Source organism: Mercurialis annua, linkage group LG5, assembly GCF_937616625.2.
Source record: "Mercurialis annua linkage group LG5, ddMerAnnu1.2, whole genome shotgun sequence".
Taxonomy (NCBI): domain Eukaryota; kingdom Viridiplantae; phylum Streptophyta; class Magnoliopsida; order Malpighiales; family Euphorbiaceae; genus Mercurialis; species Mercurialis annua.
The window spans coordinates 31,182,457-31,196,952 of record NC_065574.1 but is presented as its reverse complement, the minus strand read 5'-3'; positions in this window follow the sequence as shown (position 1 = coordinate 31,196,952).

Genomic DNA, 14,496 nt, shown 5'->3' with positions numbered 1-14,496 from the left:
AAATTTAAGCCAAATGTCTACAAACATTATGAAACAAATCCAAGTGTTTAACCTTTTTAGCAATTTAAGCTAAACGTTTACAAACTTCCCGAAATAAAGCCAATCGTTTCACCTTTTTAGCAATTTAAGCCAAACATTTGCAAATGTTACGAAACAAATCCAAGCGTTGCATCTTTTTAGCAATTTAAGCAAAACGTTTACAGACTTTACGAAACAAATATTAACAGTTCACCTTTTTAGGGATTTAAGCCAAACTTTTAAAAACGTTACGAAACAAAATCAAACATTTCACTGTTTTAGCAATTTAAGCTAAACGTTTACACACGTTACGAAACAGATCTGAGCGTTCCCCCATTTTAGCTATTTAAGACAAACATTTAAAACGTTACGAAACAAATCCAAACATTTCACCTTTTTAGCGATTTATGCCAAACGTTTACAAACGTTACGAAACAAATCCAAACGTTTCATCTTTTTAGCGATTGATGCCAAACGTATACAAACGTTACGAAACAAATCCAAACGTTTCACCTTCTTAGGGGTTTAATCAAACGTTTACAAAGGTTAAGAAACGAATCCAAATTTTTTATCTTTTTAGCAATTTAAGCCAAATGTTTACAAACCTTACGAAACAAATCGAAGCGTTTCATCTTTTTAGAAAGTTAAGCCAAACGTTTACAAACGTTACGAAACAAATCCAAGCGTTTCACCTATTTAGCGATTTAAGCCAAACGTTTACAAACGTTACGAAACAAATCCAAGCGTTTCACCTTTTTAGCGATTTAAGCCAAACGTTTACAAACATTGCGAAAAAATCCAAACGTTTCACCTTTTAAGCGATTTAAGTCAAACGTTTACAAATGCTACGAAACAAATCCAAATGTTTCCCCTTTTTAGCAATTTTAGCCAAACACTAACAAACGGTACGAAACAAATCCAAACGCTTCCCCTTTTTAGTGATTTAAGCCAAACGTTTACAAATGCTACGAAACAAATCCAAATGTTTCCCCATTTTAGCGATTTAAGCCAAACGTTTACAAATCGAAAAAAATCCAAAACTTTCATCTTTTTAGCGATATAAGCCAAACGTTTACAAACGTTACGAAACAAATCCAAACGTTTCCGCTTTTTAGCGATTTAAGCCAAACGTTTACAAACGTTACGAAACAAATCCTAACATTTCACCTTTTTAGCGATTTAAGCCAAACATTTACAAACGTTACGAAACAAATCCGAACGTTTCACCTCTTTAGCGATTTAAGCCAAACGTGTACAAACGTTACGAAACAAAACCAAATCTTTAAAACATTACGAAACAAATCCAAACGTTTCACATTTTTGGCAATTTAAGCTAAAGTTTTACAAAAATTACAAAATAAATCCAAGCGTTTCAACTTTTTAGCAATTTAAGCCAAACGTTTATAAAGGTTACAAAACAAATCCAAGCATTTCACCATTTTAGCGATTTAATCCAAACGTTTACAAATGTTACGAAACAAATCCAAACGTTTCAACTTTTTTGCGATTTAAGCCAAACATTTGCAAAGGTTAGGAAACAAATCCAAATGTTTCACCTTTTTAGCAATTTAAGCGAAACGTTTACTAACTTTACGAAACAAATACAAGTGTTTCACCTTATTAGCAATTGAAGCCAAACGTTTACAAACATTACGAAATAAATCCAAGAATTTCACCATTTTAGCGATTTAAGCAAAAAGTTTACCAACATTGCGAAACAAATCCAAACATTTCACCTTTTTAGCGATTTAAGCCAAACGTTTACAAACGTTTCGAAACAAATTCATACGTTTTTCCTTTTTAGCAATTTAAGCCAAACGTTTACAGACGTTACGAAAAAAATCCAAACGTTTCACCTTTTTAGCAATTTAAGCTAAACGTTTACAAACGTTACTAAACAAAACCAAACATTTAAAACTTTACGAAAAAAATCCAAATATTTCACATTTTTAGCTATTTAACCTAAACCTTTACAAACGTTACGAAACAAAACCAAGCGTTTCACCTTTTTAGCAATTTAAGCCAAACGTCTACAAACGTTATGAAACAAATCCAAGCGTTTAACCCTTTTAGCAATTTAAGCTAAACGTTTACAAACATTCCGAAACGAATCCAAGTGTTTCACCTTTTTAGCAATTTAAGCTAAACGTTGACAAACAATACGAAACAAATCCAAAAATTTCATCTTTTTAGCGATTTAAGCCGAACGTATAAAAACGTTACGAAACAAAATCAAACATTTCACCTTTTTAGCAATTTAAGCCAAACGTTTACAAACGTTACGAAACAAATCTGAACGTTTCACCTTTTTAGAGGTTTAATCAAATGTTTACAAAGGTTATGAAACGAATCCAAATTTTTTACCTTTTAAGCAATTTAAGACAAACTTTTACAAACCTTACGAGACAAATCCAAGCGTTTCACCTTTTTAGCAACTTAAGCCAAACGTTTACAAACGTTACGAAACAAATCCAAGTGTTTCACCTTTTTAGCGATTTAAACCAAACGTTTACAAACATTGTGAAACAAATCCAAACGTTTCATCTTTTAAGCGATTTAAGTCAAACATTTACAAATGTTACGAAATAAATCTTAACGTTTCCCCTTTTTTGCAATTGTAGCCAAACATTTACAAACGTTACGAAACAAATCCAAACGCTTCCCCTTTTAGCAATTTAAGCGAAACACTTACAAATGTTACGAAACAAATCCAAACGTTACGCCTTTTTAGCGATTTAAGCCAAACGTTTACAAATTCTACGAAACAAATTCAAACGTTTCCCCATTTTAGCGATTTAAGCCAAACGTTTACAAACGTAACGAAACAAATCCAAAAGTTTCACCTTTTTAGCGATTTAAGCCAAACGTTTAAAAACGTTACAAAACAATTCCAAACGTTTCCCCATTTTAGCGATTTAAGCCAAACGTTTACAAACATTACGAAACAAATCAAAATGTTTCAACTTTTTAGCGATTTAAGCCAAACGTTTACAAACGTTACGAAACAAAACCAAACTTTTCCTCTTTTTAGCAAATTAAGCCAAACGTTTACATACATTACGAAACAAATCCAAACGTTTCACCTTTTTAGCGATTTAAGCCAAATGTTTACAAACGTTACGAAACAAATCCAAACGTTTCACCTTTTTAGCGATTTAAGCCAAACGTTTGCAAACGTTTATAACATTACAAAGCAAATTTAAACGTTTCCCTTTTTTAGCGATATAAGCAAAACGTTTACAAACGTTGCGAAACAAAATGAAGCGTTTCACCTTTTTAGCAATTTAAGCCAAACATTTACAAAGGTTACAAAACAAATCCAAGCGTTACACCTTTTCAGAAATTTAAGCCAAACGTTTATAAACGTTACGAAACAAATCCAAACGTTTCACCTTTTTAGCGATTTAAGCCAAACGTTTACAAACGTAACGAAACAGATCCAAAAGTTTCACCTTTTTAGCGATTTAAGCCAAACGTTTACAAACGTTACGAAATAAATCCAAGTGCTTCACCTTTTTGGCAATTTAAGCCAAACGTTTGCAAACATTACGAAACAAATCCACATGTTTCACCCTTTTAGCGATTTAAGTCAAACTGTTATAAACGTTACGAAACCAATCAAAACGTTTCACTGTTTTAGTAGTTTAAGCCCAACGTTTGCAAACATTACAAAACAAATCCAAACGTTTCCCATTTTTAACGATTTAAGCCAAACCTTTACAAACGTTACGAAATAAATCGAAATGTTTCCCATTTTTAGCGAATGAAGCCAAACATTTATAAACGTTACGAAACAAATCAAAACGATTCCCATATTTAGCAATTTAAGCCAAACGTTTACAAAGGTTACGAAACAAAACCAAGCGTTTCACGTTTTTAGCATTTTAAGCCAAACGTTTACAAACATTACGAAACAAATTCAAGCTTTTCCACCTTTTTAGCAATTTAAGCCAAACGTTTACAAACGTTACGAAACAAAACCAAACGTTTCACCTTTAAGCGATTTAAGGCAAACGTTTACAAACATTACCAAACAAAACCAAACGTTTCACCTTTTTAGCTACTTAACCAAACGTTTATAAACGTTATGAAACAAAATCAAACATTTACAAACATTACTAAACAAATCCAAACGTTTCACCTTTTTAGCCATTGAAGCCAAACGTTTACAAACGTTACGAAACAAATCCAAATGTTTTACCTTTTTAGCGATTGAAGCCAAACGTTGTCAAACATTACGAAACAAATCCAAACGTTTCTCCTTTATAGATATTTAAGCCAAACGTTTCGAAACGTTACGAAACAAATCCTAATGTTTCACCTTTTTAGCGATTTAAGCCAAACGTCTACAAACGTTACGAAACAAATACAAACATTTCACCTTTTTAGCGATTTAAGCCAAATATTTACAAACGTTACGAAACAAATCCAAACGTTTCCCCTTTTTAGCGATTTAAGCCAAACATTTACAAACGTTATAAAACAAAACCAAATGTTTAAAACGTTACGAAACAAATCCAAACGTTTCATATTTTTAGCAATTTAAGCCAAACGTTTACAAAAATTACAAAAAAAATCCAAGCGTTTCACCTTTTTAGAAATTTAAGACAAACGTTTACAAATGTTACGAAACAAATCCAACCGTTTCACCTTTTTTGCGATATAAGCCAAACATTTGCAAAGGTTTCGAATCAAATCCAAATGTTTCACCTTTTTAGAAATTTAAGCCAAACGTTTACAAACTTTACGTAACAAATACAAGCGTTTCACCTTATTAGCAATTGAAGCCCAACGTTTACAAACGTTACGAACCAAATCCAAGTATTTCACCATTTTAGCGATTTAAGCCAAACGTTTACAAACGATGCGAAACAAATCCAAACGTTTCACTTTTTTAGATATTTCAGCCAAACGTTTACAAACGTTACGAAACAAATCTAAATGTTTCACCCTTTTTATCAATTTAAGTCAAAAGTTTACAAACGTTACGAAATAAATCCAAACGTTTCCCCTTTTTAGCAATTTAAGCCAAACGTATACAACATTACGAAACAAAACCAAACATTTCACCTTTTTAGCTATTTAAGCCAAACGTTTACAAACGTTACGAAATAAATACAAACGTTTCACTGTTTTAGCGGTTTGAGCCAAACGTTTGAAAACGTTTGAAAACATTACGAAACAAATCAAGACGTTTCACCTTTTTAGCGATTTAAGCCAAACCTTTAAAAACGTTACGAAATAAATCCAAATGTTTCACATTTTTAGCGAATGAAGCCAAACGTTTACAAAAGTTACGAAACAAAATCAAGCGTTTTACGTTTTTAGCATTTTAAGCCAAACGTTTACAAACGTTACGAAAAAAATTCAAGCGTTTTAACCTTTTTAGCAATTTAAGCCAAATGTTTACAAACGTTACGAAATAAAACCAAACGTTTCACCTTTTAGCGATTTAAGGCAAACGTTTGCAAACATTACCAAACAAAACCAAACGTTTCACATTTTTAGCGACATAAGCCAAACGTTTATAAATGTTATGAAACAAAATCAAACGTTTACAAACGTTACTAAACAAATCCAAATGTTTCACCTTTTTAGCGATTTAAGCCAAATGTTTACAAACTTTACGAAACAAATCCAAACATTTCACCTTTTTAGGGATTTAAGCCAAACGTTTACAAACGTTATGGAACAAATCCAAACGTTTCCCATATTAAGCAATTTGAGCCAAACGTTAACAAACGCTACGAAACAAATCCAAGCGTTTCACCTTTTTAGCAATTTAAGCCAAACGTTTACAAATGTTACGAAACAAATCCAAACATTTCACCTTTTTAGCGATTTAAGCCGAACGTTTACAAACGTTACGAAACAAAACCAAACATTTCACCTTTTTAGCAATTTAAGCCGAACGTTTACAAACGTTACGAAATAAATCCAAACGTTTCCCCATTTTAGCTATATAAGACAAACGTTTAAAACGTTACGAAACAAATCTAAACATTTCATCTTTTTAGCGATTGATGTCAAACGATTACAAACCTTACGAAACAAATCTAAACGTTTCCCCTTTTTAGCGATTGAAGCCAAACGTTTACAAACGTTATGAAACAAATTCAAACATTTCACCTTTTTAGCGATTTAAGTTAAACATTTACAAAAGTTACGAAACAAATCCAAACATTTCACCTTTTTAGTGATTTAAGCCAAACGTTTACAAACTTTATGAAATAAATCCAAGCGCTTCACCTTTTTAGCAATTTAAGCCAAACGTTTACAAACATTAGGAAACAAATCCAAACGTTTCTCACTTTTAGCGATTTCAGCAACACGTTTACAAATGTTACGAAACAAATCCAAACGTTTTGCCTTTTTAGCGATTAAATCCAAACGTTTACAAACCTTACGGAACAAATCCAAACGTTTCCCCTTTTTAGCGATTAAAGCCAATCCTTTACAAACGTTATGAAACAAATCCATATGTTTCACATTTTTAGTAAATGAAGCCAAACGTTTACAAACATTACGAAACAAGTCAAAACGCTTCCCATATTTAGCAATTTAAGCCAAACGTTTACAACATTACGAAACAAAACCAAACATTTCACCTTTTTAGCTATTTAAGCCAAACGTTTACAAACGTTACGAAACAAATCCAATCGTTCCACTGTTTTAGCAGTTTAAGCCAAACGTTTGCAAAACATTACGAAACAAATCAAGACATTTCACCTTTTTAGCGATTTAAGCCAAACCTTTAAAAACGTTACGAAATAAATCCAAATGTTTCACATTTTTTGCGAATGAAGCCAAACGTTTACAAACGTTACGAAACAAATCAAAACGTTTCCCATATTTAGCAATTTAAGCCAAACGTTTACAATGTTACGAAACAAAATCAAGCGTTTCACATTTTTAGCATTTTAAGCCAAATGTTTACAAACGTTACAAAAAAAATTCAAGCGTTTCAACCTTTTTAGCAATTTAAGCCAAACGTTTACAAACGTTACGAAACAAAACCAAACGTTTCACCTTTTAGCGATTTAAGGCAAACGTTTGCAAACATTACCAAACAAAACCAAACGTTTCACATTTTTAGCGACATAAGCCAAACGTTTATAAATGTTATGAAACAAAATCAAACGTTACTAAACAAATTCAAATGTTTCACCTTTTTAGCGATTGAAGCCAAACGTTGGCAAACATTACGAAACAAATCCAAACATTTCTCCTTTTTAGCGATTTAAGCCAAACGTTTACAAACGTTACGAAACAAATCATAACGTTTCATCTTTTTAGCGATTTAAGCAAAACGTTTACAAATGTTACGAAACAAATCCAAACGTTTCACCTTTTTAGCGATTTAAGCCAAACATTTACAAATGTTACGAAATAAATGTACACGTTTCACCTTTTTAGCGATTTAAGCCAAACGTTTACAATCGTTACGAAACAAAACCAAATGTTCAAAAAGTTACGAAAAAAATCGAAACATTTCACATTTTTAGCAATTTAAGCCAAACTTTTAAAAAAATTACAAAACAAATCCAAGCGTTCCACCTTTTTAGCAATTTAAGCCTAACGTTTACAAAGGTTACGAAACAAATCCAAGAATTTCACCATTTTAGCGATATAAGCCAAACGTTTACAAACGTTACAAAACAAATCCAAACGTTTCACCTTTTTTGTGATTTAAGCCAAACATTTGCAAAGGTTAGGAAACAAATCCAAATGTTTCACCTTTCAAGCAATTAAAGCCAAACGTTTAAAAACTTTATGAAACAAATACAAGCGTTTCACCTTATTAGAAATTGAAGCCACACGTTTACAAACGTTACGAAAAAAATCCAAGAATTTCACCAGTTTAGCGATTTAGGCCAAACGTTTACAAAATTGCGAAACAAATCCAAACGTTTCCCCTTTTTAGCGATTTAAGCCAAACGTTTACAAACATTACGAAACAAATCCAAACGTTTCCCCTTTTTAGCAATTTAAGGCAAACGTTTACAAACGTTACAAAATAAATCAAAACGTTTCACCTTTTTAGCGATTTAAGCCAAACGTTTACAAACATTAAGAAATAAATCCAAGCATTTCACCTTTTTAGCTATTTAAGCGAAACATTTACAAACGTTTCGAAACAAATCCAAACGTTTCTCCTTTTTTGCAATTTAAGCCAAATGTTTACAAACGTTACGAAACAAATACAAACGTTTCCCCTTTTTAGCGATTTAAGCCAAACGTTTACAAACGTTACGAAACAAAACCAAACATTTAAAATGTTACGAAAAAGATCCAAACGTTTCACATTTTTAGCTATTTAAGCTAAACCTTTACAAACATTACGAAACAAAACCAAGCATTTCACCTTTTTATCAATTTAAGCCAAACGTCTACAAACGTTATGAAACAAATCCAAGCGTTTAGCCTTTTTAGCAATTTAAGCTAAACGTTTACAAACGTTCCGAAAAAATCCAAGTGTTTCAGCTTTTTAGCAATTCAAGCTAAATGTTTGCAAATATTACGAAACAAATCCAAGTGTTTCACCTTTATAGCAATATAAACCAAACGTTTACAAACTTTACGAAACAAATCCAAACATTTCACCTTTTTAGCGATCTAAGCCGAACGTATAAAAACATTACAGAAAAAATCAAACATTTCACCTTTTTAGAAATTTAAGCCAAACGTTAACAAACGTTACGAAACAAATTTGAAGGTTTCCCCATTCTTACTATTTAAGACAAACGTTTAAAATGTTATGAAACAAATCCAAACATTTCACCTTTTTAGCGATTTATGCCAAACGTTTACAAACGTTACGAAACAAATCCAAACGTTTCACCTTTTTAGCTTTTGAAGCCAAATGCTTACAAACGTTACGAAATAAATCCAAACTTTTCACCTTTTTAGCGATTGAAGACAAACGTTTACAAACGTTTCACATTTTTAGCGGTTTAATCAAACGTTTACAAAGGTTATAAAACGAATCAAATTTTTTTACCTTTTTACCAATTTAAGTTAAACGTTTACAAACCATACGAAACAAATCCAAGCGTTTCACCTTTTTAGCAACATAAGCCAAATGTTTACAAATGTTACGAAACAAATCCAAGCGTTTCACCTTTTTAGCGATTTATGCCAAACATTTAAAAACATTACGAAACAAATCCAAGCGTTTCCCCTTTTTAGCGATTTAAGCCAAACGTTTACAAACATTGCAAAACAAATCCAAACGTTTCCCCTTTTAAGCGATTTAAGTCAAACGTTTACAAATCTTACGAAACAAATCCAAACGCTTCCCCTTTTTAGCGATTTAAGTCAAACATTTACAAATGCTACAAAAAAAATCCAAACGTTTCCCCATTTTAGCAATTTAAGCCAAACGTTTACAAACGTAACGAAACAAATCCAAATATTTCACCTCTTTAGCGATTTAAGCCAAACGTTTACAAATGTTGCGAAACAAATCCAAACGTTTTCCCTTTTAGCAATTTAAGTCAAACGTTTACGAACGTTACGAAAAAAATCCAAACGTTTCAGATTTTGAACAATTTAAGCCAAACATTTCCCATTTTTAGCGATTTAAGCCAAACGTTACGAAACAAATCCAAATCTTTCACCTTTTTAGCGATTTAAGCCAAATGCTTACAAACATTACGAAACAAATCCAAACGTTTCACCTCTTTAGCGATTTAAGCCAAACGTTTACAAACGTTAAGAAACAAAACCAAACGTTTAAAACATTAAGAAACAAATTCAAATGTTTCTCATTTTTAGCGATTTAAGCCAAACGTTTCGAAACAAAACCAAGTGTTTCCCCTTTTTAGCCATTAAAACCAAACGTTTACAAACGTTACAAAACAAATCCAAGCGTTTCACCTTTTTAGATATTTAAGCCAAACCTTTACAAACGTTATGAAACAAATCCAAACGTTTCACCTTTTTAGCGATTTAAGCCAAACGTTTATAAACGTTATGAAGCAAATCCAAACATTTCACCTTTTTAGCGATTTAAGCCAAACGTTTACGAAGGTTAGGAAACAAATCAAAATGTTTCCGCTTTTTTGCAATTCAAGCCAAACGTTTAGGAACGTTACAAATAAATCCAAGCGTTTCACCTTTTTAGCAATTTATGCCAAACGTTTAGAAACATTACGAAGAAAATCCAAAAGTTTCACCTTTTTAGCGATTTAAGCCAAACGTTTACAAAGGTTACGAAACAAATCCAAATGTTTCACCTTTTTAGCGATCTAAGCCAAACGTTTACAAACGTTACGAAACAAATCCAAACCTTTCTCCTTTTTAGCCATTTAAGCCAAACATTTACAAACGTCACTAAACAAATTTAAGCGTGTCACATTTTTATCAATTTAAGCAAAATGTTTACAAACGTTACGAAAGAAATCCAAGCGTTTCACCTTTTCAGCAATTTAAGCTAAACGTTTACAAATGATACAAAACAAAATCAAATGTTTCACCTTTTTAGCTATTTAGGCCAAACGTTTACAAACGCTACGAAAAAAATAAAAACATTTTACCTTATTAGCGATTTAAGTCAAACGTTTACAAAGGTTATGAAACAAATCCAAACATTTCACGTTTTTAGCAATTTAAGCCAAACATTTAAAAACGTTACGAAAAAAATCTGAACGTTTCCCCATTTTAGCTATTTAAGACAAACATTTAAAACGTAACGAAACAAATCCAAACATTTCACCTTTTTAGCGATTTAAGCAAAACGTTTACAAACGTTACGAAACAAGTCCAAACATTTCACCTTTGTAGCGATTTAAGCCAAACATTTACAAAGGTTAGGAAGCAAATCTAAACGTTTCATCTTTTTAGAGATTTAATCAAACGTTTCAGATTTTTAGCAATATAAGCCAAACATTTACAAACGTTATGAAACAAATCCAAACGTTTCACCTTTTTAGCAAATTTAGACAAACGTTTGCAAACGTTACGAAACGAATCCAAATGTTTCGCATTTTTAGCCATTTAAGTAAAACGTTTACAAACGTTTCGAAACAAATCCAAACGTTTCATATTTTTAGCGATTTAAGCCAAACGTTTACAAACATTACGAAACAAAACGAAACGTCTAAAACGTTACGAAACAAACCCAAACGTTTCACATTTTTAAAGATTTAGGCCAAACCTTTACAAATGTTACGAAACAAAACCAAACTTTTCACCGTTTTAGCAATTCAAGCCAAACGTTCACAAACGTTGAGAAACAAATCCAACTGTTTCACCTTTTTAGCAATTTATGCCAAATGTTTACAAACGTTCCGAAACAGATCCAAGCGTTTCACCTTTTTAATAATTTAAGCCAAATGTTTACAAACGTTACCAAACAAATCCAAGCATTTTACCTTTTTAGCAATTTAAGCCAAACGTATAAAAATGTTACGAAACAAATCCCAACGTTTCACCTTTTTTCAATTTAAGCCAAACGTTTACAAACATTACGAAACAAATCCAAACATTTCACCTTTTAAAAGATTTAAGCCAAACCTGTAAAAATGTTATGAAACAAAACCAAACTTTTCATTTTTTTTAGCAATTTAAGCCAAACATTTACAAACATTACGAAAAAAATCTAAATGTTTCCCCATTTTAGCTATTTAAGACAAATATTTAAAACGTTACGAAACAAATCTAAACATTTCACCTTTTTAGCGATTTATGCCAAACGTTTACAAACGTTATGAAACAAATCTAAACATTTCACCTTTTTAGCGATTAAAGGCAAACGTTTACAAACGTTACGAAACAAATCCAAACGTTTCACCTTTTTAGCGATTTAATCAAACGTTTACAAAGGTTATGAAACAAAGCCAAATGTTTTACCTTTTTAGCAACTTAAGCCAAACGTTTACAAACGTTACGAAACAAATCCAAACGTTTCCCTTTTGTTAAGCCAAACATTTACAAACTTTACGAAACAAATCCAAACATTCCACATTTTTAGCGATTTAAGCCAAACATTTACAATGGTTAGGAAACAAATCCGAATGTTTCCCTTTTTTAGCAAATTAAGCCAAACGTTTACAAACGTTACGAAACAAATCGAAGCGGTTAAACTTTTTAGCAACTTAAACCAAACTTTTACAAACGTTACAAAACAAATTCAAGCGTTTCATTTTTTAGCGAATTTAGCCAAACGTTTACAAACGTTACGAAACAAATCCATGCGTTTTACCTTTTTAGCGATTTAAGCCAAACGTTTAAAAACATTGCGAAACAAATCCAAACGTTTCACCTTTTTAGCGATTTAAGTCAAACGTTTTTAAATGTTACGAAACAAATCCAAACATTTCCCATTTTTAGCGATTTTAGCCAAAAGTTTACAAACGTTACGAAACAAATCCAAACGCTTCGCCTTTTTAGCAATTTAAGCCAAACGTTTACAAATACTACGAAACCAATCCAAACGATTCTCCAGTTTAGCAATATAAGACAAACGTTTACAAACGTAACAAAACAAATCCAAAAGTTTTACCTTTTAAGCGATTTAAGCCTAACGTTTAAAAACTTTACAAAACAAATCCAAACGTTTCACCTTTTTAACGATTTATGCCAATCGTTTACAAACGTTACGAAACAAAACCAAACGTTTCTCCTTTTTAGCGATTTAAGCCAAACGTTACGAAACAAATCCAAACGTTTCACCTTTTTAGTGATTTAAGCGAAACGTTTACAAACGTTACGAAACAAATCCAAACGTTTCACCTTTTTATCGATTTAAGCCAAACGTTTACAAACGTTACGAACAAAAACAAACTTGTAAAACATTAAAAAACAAATCCAAACGTTTCCATTTTTAGCGATTTATGCCAGACGTTTCAAAACAAAACCAAGCGTTTCACCTTTTTAGCAATTTAAGCCAAACGTTTACAAACGTTACAAAACAAATCCAAGCGTTTCACCTTCATAAAAATTTGAGCCACACGTTTACAAACGTTACAAAACAAATCCAAATGTTTCACCTTTTTAGCGATTGAAACAAAACGTTTACAAACGTTACGAAACAAATCCAAACGTTTCACCTTTTTAGCGAATTTATCCAAACGTTGACAAACGTTACGAAACGAATCCAAATTTTTCGCATTTTTAGCCATTTAAGCCAAAAGTTTACAAACGTTAGGAAACAAATCCAAACGTTTCAAATTTTTAGCGATTTAAGCCAAATGTTTACAAACATTAGCAAACAAAACCAAACGTCTAAAACGTTACAAAAAAAATCCAAACGTTTCACATTTTTAGCAATTTAAGCCAAACATTTACAAACGTTACGAAACTAAACCAAACTTTTCACCTTTTTAGCAATTTAAGCCAAACGTTTACAAACGTTAAGAAACAAATCCAACCGTTTCACCTTTTTAGCAATTTAAGCCAAATGTTTACACACGTTCCGATATAAATCCAAGTGTTTCACCTTTTTAATCTTTAAAGGAAAATGTTTACAAATGTTACCTAACTAATCGAAACGTTTCACCTTTTTAGCAATTTAGGCCAAACGTTTACAAATGTTACGAAACAAATCCAAGCGTTTAACCTTTTTAGCAACTTAAGCCAAACCTTTACAAACGTTACGAAACAAATTCAAGCGTTTCATTTTTTAGCAATTTAAGCCAATCGTTTACAAACGTTACGAAACAAATCCAAATGTTTTACCTTTTTTGCGATTTAAGCCAAACGTTTACAAACATTGCGAAACAAATCCAAACGCTTCCCCTTTTTAGCGATTTAAGTCAAACGTTTACAAATGTTACGAAACAAATCCAAACATTTCCCCTTTTTAGCGATTTTAGCCAAAAATTTACAAATATTACGAAATAAATCCAAACGCTTTGCCTTTTTAGCGATTTAAGCCAAACGTTTACAAATGCTACGAAACAAATCCAAATTATTCTCCAGTTTAGCGATTTAAGCCAAACGTTTACAACCGTAACGAAACAAATCAAAAAGTTTTACCTTTTTAGCGTTTTAAGCCTAATGTTTACAAACGTTACGAAACAAATACAAATTTTTCACCTTTTTAACGATATAAGCCAAACGTTTACAAACTTTACGAAACAAAACCAAACGTTTTGTCTTTTTAGCGATTTAAGCCAAACGTTCCGAAACAAATCCAAACGTTTACAAACATTACGAAACAAATCCAAACGTTTCACCTTTTTAGCAATTTAAGCCAAACGTTGACAAACGTTACGAAACAAAAACAAACGTGTAAACCATTAAGAAACACATCCAAAGGTTTCCTATTTTCAGCGATTTATGCCAAAAGTTTACAAACGTTTCAAAACAAAAAAAAAGTGTTTCACCTTTTTATCAATTTAAGCCAAACGTTTACAAACGTTACAAAACAAATCCAAGCATTTCACCTTCATAAAAATTTATGCCAAACGTTTACAAACGTTACGAAACAAATCCAAACGTTTCACCTTTTTAGCGATTTATGCCAAACGTTTA